Source organism: Lynx canadensis, chromosome A3 (assembly GCF_007474595.2).
Source record: "Lynx canadensis isolate LIC74 chromosome A3, mLynCan4.pri.v2, whole genome shotgun sequence".
In the NCBI taxonomy this organism is placed as follows: Eukaryota; Metazoa; Chordata; class Mammalia; order Carnivora; family Felidae; genus Lynx; species Lynx canadensis.
The window spans coordinates 102,194,890-102,201,176 of record NC_044305.1 but is presented as its reverse complement, the minus strand read 5'-3'; the positions used below and the strand labels follow the sequence as shown (position 1 = coordinate 102,201,176).

The window sequence follows — 6,287 nt, the reverse complement described above, 5'->3', positions numbered from 1 at the left end:
TTTTGAGAAAGGAGCCAAGAATATACAATGGGCAAAGGACAGTCTTTTTAATACCTGGTGTTGGGAAACTAGATCCCTATCCTATACCATAAATGAAAATCAACTCAAAATGAATTAAATACTTAAATTTAAGACCTGTAGCTGTAACACTCCTAAAAGAAAACAGGAAAACAGGAAGTAAGTTCTTTGGCATCAGTGTTGGAAATAACTTTTTGGATATGACACTAAAGCAGAGGCAGCAAAAGCAAAAATAAACAAGTGAGACTACATCAAACTAAAACTGCACAGCTAAAGAAACCATCAATAAAATGAAAAGGCAGCTGACAGAATGGGAGAAAATATTTGTGAACCATCTACCTGATAAAGGGTTGATATTTAAAATATATAGAGAGCACATACAACTCAATAGCAAAAAACCAAACATTCCAATTAAATGGGCAGAGGAACTGAATAGACACTTTTCCAAAGATATACGTATGGTGAACAGAACGTGAAAAGATGCTCAACATCACCAATCATCAGGGAAATGCAAATCAAAACCACAAAGAGATATCAACCTCACAGCTGTTAGCATGGCTGTCATCAAAAAGACAAGAGAGGGGCATCTGGGTGGCTCGTTCGTTAGGCATCTGTTGATTTTGGCTCAGGTCATGGTCTCACAGTTCTGTAAGATAAAGCTCTGTGCTGACAGCACTCAGCCTCCTTGGGATTCTCTCTCTCCCTCTCTCTCTACCCCTCCTTCTCTCTCTGCCCCTCTTCTGCTTGCGTCCTCCCCTCTCAGATAGTGAAAAATAAACATTAAAAAAAAAGACAAGAGAAAACAAGGGGTTGGCAAGGATATGGAGAAAAGGGAACCCTTGTGCCATGCTGTTGGGAATATAAATTGCTTCAGCTGCTATAGAAACCCATATAGAGGTTCCTCAAAAAACTAAAAATAAAACTACCATGTGATCCAGGATTTCCATTTCTAGGTATATAGCTAAAGGAAATGAAACAAGATATCAAAGAGATAATCTGCACTTTCATATTTATTGCAGCATTATTTATAATAGCCAGGATATGGAAACAACCTAAATGTCCATCAATGGATAAAGGAAACATTTTATATAATGTGGTATATATAAATTGATGTATACCTTTCCATAATTATTTAAATACAGATTGTAGGTATTTTATTTTATTTATTTTATTTATTTTTTTTTCTTCAACGTTTTATTTTTGGGACAGAGAGAGACAGAGCCTGAACGGGGGAGGGGCAGAGAGAGAGGGAGACACAGAATCGGAAACAGGCTCCAGGCTCCGAGCCATCAGCCCAGAGCCCGACGCGGGGCTCGAACTCGTGGACCGCGAGATCGTGACCTGGCTGAAGTCGGACGCTTAACCGACTGCGCCACCCAGGCGCCCCGATTGTAGGTATTTTAAATGAAAATAGGATCACACTGTAAAAATGTTTATAACCTATTCTTTATACTCCACAATATACTATAAACAAAAATCTGTTCACCAAATGTCACAAATGTCTGTTACAAATGTCACAAAGCTAAGAGGAAGTGCCAGTATATTAAAAAAATTAGAATCTGGAACAATCTAGAAAGAACAAGCTAAATTAACAAGAATAATTTTAACAGGGATACATTTAAAGTTTTGAATTTAGGTTGAGGACCTATAGGTATGAATTGCCTACAAACACTGCATCAACAATGTCACTTGCTTTCAAACAGCTAATGTCAATTTCTAACAAAACCATGGTATCTAAAATAGGAAGGACAAGATCCCACTTACAGGCTGTGTTAGTCTGACCATATCTTGAGTACTATACTCGATTCTTGGCAACAAATTTTACGAAAGGTATTGACAAACCAACACTGGTCAAGACTTAGGAAGATAATTTTGACAAATGAATATAGTTATAAAACACAAAGAATAAATAAAGATATACAAGCATGTTTTTTTAAATTTTACTTTTATTTTTTTTAATTTACATCCAAATTAGTTAGCATATAGTGCAACAATGATTTCAGTAAATTCCTTAGTGCCCCTTACCCATTTAGCCCATCCCCCCTCCCACAAGCCCTCCAGTAACCCTCTGTTTGTTCTCCATATTTATGAGTCTCTTCTGTTTTGTCCCCCTCCCTGTTTTTATATTCTTTTTCTTTCCCTTCCATTATGTTCATCTGTTTTGTCTCTTAAAGTCCTCATATGAGTGAAGTCGTATGATTTTTGTCTTTCTCTGACTAATTTCACTTAGCATAATACCCTCCAGTTCCATCCACATAGTTGCAAATGGCAAGATTTCATTCTTTTTGATTGCCAAGTAATACTCCATTGTATATATATACCACATCTTCTTTATCCATTCATCCATTGATGGACATTTGGGCTCTTTCCATACTTTGGTTATTGTCGATAGTGCTGCTATAAACATGGGGGTGCAACGTGTCCCTTCGAAACAGCACACCTGTATCCCGTGGATAAATGCCTAGCAGTGCACTTGCTGGGTCGTAGGGTAGTTCTATTTTTAGTTTTTTGAGGACCCTCCATACTGTTTTTCAGAGTGGCTGCACCAGTTTGCATTCCCATTCAGTATTTCATTATCAAAGATTGAGCCCCTATTATACTTTTAAAGTTTTCTTGAATTGGTATTGCTTGCTCAGTGTTATGTACTTTTCTATTTCTTAAAATATATCAAGATACTAGTCTTACTGTAGCCAGACTTAGTATGGAGACTGCAGGAAAGTTGTGGCAGCTAGAAAGAACCAAGTGAAACAAACAGATCAGATTTTTTCCTTTTCTTTCTGTTCTTTCTGTGGTGCTGTGTATCAGTTACACTGAGTTTGGCTGTGAGTAATAGGAAACCAAATGACAATGGCTTAAAACCACAATAATTCATTCATTCATTCATTCATTCCTTCTTCCTTCCTTCCTTCCTTCCTTCCTTCCTTCCTTCCTTCCTTCCTTCCTTCTTTCCTTCCTTAATTTCTTAATTTCTTTCTTTTTTTTAAAGTCTGGTAGTAGGTTCTTAGTGCAACAACATCATCATAGATGCTGGTTCTTTTTCTCCTGTCATTCTATCTTCCTCAGCATGTCTTCACAAAGGTTGCAAGTTGACTGCCATAATTCTAAACTTCACATTCTCATAGACCATATCTCATGTAGGTAGGATGGAGGAAAGGGACTGTCTTCTATCTTTTGTCAGGGCAGTAATTCTTTCCCAGAAGTTGGACTCAGCAGATTGACATTTCATTAGTCAGGACTAACTCAGCATGACTCAGTCATGTGAGGGTAGAATGGTCATGATTGGCTTAGATCAACTGGATTCATTCTTTGGGTCAACACTTTTCCTTCTGAATGAAATCAGGGTTCTGTTAGTAAGGAAGATGGGGGTTTGGCAGTTGAATGAACAACCAGCAGTGTTCACCATATGCTTATCTCCCTCTGATGTCACTTTAGAACTTTACTTGCTATAAACCTACTGATGCCTTCAAAATCTATTATCTAGTTCTAACTTCTCCTGAGTTCCAGAAACGTTATCATCTGCCCGTTGTACACCTGCAGTTGGGAATCATGCCAGTAGTTCAAATTATGTCTAAAATGGTACTCACCATACTGCATCCTGGAACTGAGAGAAGAACTACATATTTCTACCAAATATATTGATTAAGACACCACTACTCACTCATTCTACAGTACCAGGAAACTGAGAGTCATCTCGGGCTATTCCTTCCCCATTTTTCCTACATTTAACTTCAAGTTCCCTTGACTTTAGCTTTTTCCAACTCAACATATCTTGTATGCATGCTTTCCAGATGGATCCATTCTTCTTCTTCTTTTTTTTTTTTTTAGTCTTGGAAAATAAACTTTATTGTGAGAGCAATTGTTTATAAGTTTGAATATATATGTGTGTATATATATATACATACATATATATATATACATATAATACAAATATATAATATACATATTATATATTTGTGTGTGCTTTGTTTGTTCTTTTTTTATTAAATCCAAGTTAGTTAACACATAGTGCAATAATGGTTTCAGGAGTAGAATTCAGTGATTCATCACTTACATATAATACCCAGTGCTCATCCTAACAAGTGCCCTCCTTAATGCCTGTCACTCATTTAGTCCCCATCCCCACCCAACACACCTCCAGCAACCCTCAGTTTATTCTTTGTATTTAATAGTCTTTTATGGTTTGCCTCCCTCTCTCTTTTTATTTTATTTTTCCTTCCTTTCCCCTATGCTCATCTGTTTTGTTTCTTAAACCACATGTGAGTGAAATCACATGATACTTGTCTTTGACAGACTAATTTCGCTTAACATAACTAATTTCGCTTAACAATCCCTATGTGATTTCAGTCCATAAAAAACAGCATTTGACAGTCTGTGCTGCCTTAAAAACCCCAACTCAGGATACACCTAGGAGAAAAGCATTTCTTCTCTTAAAAAAAAATTCCCTTTGTCTTTCTTCCAGTTCAACTTCTACCATTTATTCCTAGAACACCCAGAAAATAACCAAGAACAAGACCTAGCTCACTTGCCGCTCCCTATCTGTGAAGGCTCACACAGAGGATTAGTTCTTAGGAATATTCATCCCTAAATTTCTGGGCACTTGCAAACTGTCCTGCTTCTTTCAAGGAGGTGCTGGAGGGCTCGGGGAAGGATCCAGGAAGCAGTGTACTTGGCCAAGAACTGGAATGCCAACCTGGGCAAAGGAGGGCCTTGCTAAATGAACACACCCAACACCTTACAACCCAATGTCTAACCTGCCAGGTAAAAAAAAGTAGCAATTAGCTATACCACAACGGTGCTTCTGTCCCCTTTCCCCCTTTACCATAAAGGTGACAGAGAGGAGTCATCTGGAGTATTTGACCTCCTCTCTCTCCCAAATACTGTGATGGCATGTTTTAGGCCAAAAGCCATGTTGCAAAAACAGACATATGGCCCCAGGGCCATATGGCCTTTGCTGCTTCAGGCTGGATAAAGCTGCTACTCCTGGCAAACGCTTCAATAGCAGCTTCTAGAAAACCACCTGGAGACAGCCTTATGGTTCAGGGTCACGGACTTTTCCAGTTGATGGGCTCCTTGCCAGACTTTTGCAGCAACTCATTGGTTTTAGAGAAATGTCTATATCCAAAGAACCCTCTGTACACCGACAGCGGTGTGGGGTGAGCAGTCTGCAGCACATGGTGGCCTTTCCTATGGATGGCACTGCCTCTCTTCTGAGCCTAAGAGCCCCAGAGCAGGAAGACAAGCCTCCAGAGTTCTGATTTAGCCAGGACACAAAACACCAGTAAATTGCTCCCATCCTCTCTCTTTATGAGAATTAGCCTGATGTGCCCGGAATGTGAGGACAGCTTAGAGTAAGAGAACAGCACCTTGTCTGGCCCACCCGGATAAATCTCTGTGAGCAGGATGAACAAAACCATCTATGTCTGTAGACAGCTCTTTATATATGTTTTCCAAACTGGGTGGCGGTGGGACGGGTCTTTGAACACCAAAGCAGAGCCTGTGTGCTTGATTGGGTCCATGATACTGGTCTTGTCCCAGGATGACAACCTTCACATGTCTTATGTCACATATTTGGGTCCAACTGAAGATTTGATGTGGGAGTGGGTAAGTAGTGTAATGTTTTCTTTTTTCTGCAACAGATCCCATGAGCTTTATAAAATATGGTTTCTCAAACTCTGTGCTAAGGTGCTTCTTCCAGCTCTTCACCAAAATCCAAGGGCATGCTGTGCATGGCGAGTCTGAGCAGGGCAGCAGCCTTGCTCCTCTGGACGCAGACCAACTGTTCGGGGCTCAGCGGCAAGTAGGGTGGCATGCAGTGGTTCTCCTGCCTGGCCTGGGCCTTCTTGGAGGGGCTGGCCTGCAAGTGGTGCCTGCACCGGGCAAGCGGGCTGCCCAGGCCTCCCACAGCTGCTGCCCTCAACCCCATGGCCCATTGGCGCACCATGCCCATCTGCGGGGATGCAGCACCCAGGGAGCAAGCCGCAGGGAAACAGGACTCTGGGATCCCAGTCTGGGAAGCAGGCCCCTGCCCCCAGTTTTGGGCTGGGCACTAAAATGCCACCAGGGGCAGTGAGCAAGGTCCTGCTGGACCCCCACCTGTGGTGAATACTTCTTTTAATGTAATGTTGGATTCAATTTGCTAGTATCTTGTTGAGAGTTTTTGCATCCATGTTCATCACGGAAATTGGTCTGTACTTCTTTAGTGGGATCTTTGGTTTTGGAATCAAGGTAATGCTGACCTCATAGAATGAGTTTGGAAGTTTTCTCTCCAT

The 6,287-nt window shown here is 40.6% G+C and overlaps 1 pseudogene; it reads right to left on the bottom strand.

The window, feature by feature from the left end:
* Window positions 1–4,795: 4,795 nt before the first annotated feature.
* LOC115510827 lies at window positions 4,796–6,287 on the bottom strand (annotated as a pseudogene).